Source organism: Habropoda laboriosa, unplaced genomic scaffold, assembly GCF_001263275.1.
Source record: "Habropoda laboriosa isolate 0110345459 unplaced genomic scaffold, ASM126327v1 scaffold40, whole genome shotgun sequence".
NCBI classification, from domain to species: domain Eukaryota; kingdom Metazoa; phylum Arthropoda; class Insecta; order Hymenoptera; family Apidae; genus Habropoda; species Habropoda laboriosa.
Genome location: NW_017100231.1, coordinates 476,650 through 476,856, shown reverse-complemented (window position 1 = coordinate 476,856; position 207 = coordinate 476,650). Strand labels below are relative to the sequence as shown.

General features: G+C 17.9%; 1 protein-coding gene across 1 annotated transcript in view; it reads left to right on the top strand.

Moving 5' to 3' along the window:
* LOC108571582 (nuclear fragile X mental retardation-interacting protein 1-like) overlaps nt 1–207 on the top strand; it is a 5,684-nt gene that overhangs the window by 1,474 nt on the left and 4,003 nt on the right. The gene's annotated exons all lie outside the window — the stretch shown is intronic.

Genomic DNA, 207 nt, shown 5'->3' with positions numbered 1-207 from the left:
TTATATATTTATATGTAGTATAAGGAAACTTATAATAATAATGCAACATTTCATAAAATAAACATTAACAACTACCATTAGGTTTGTAATTCTGATCATTTTATTCTCTATAATAAGTTTGAAGCTATCTTGATAAAGAAATTAGCATTTTATATATTTATGATTTATTGTTTTGTTTATAACTTTTTATAAATTTTGTAATATTTG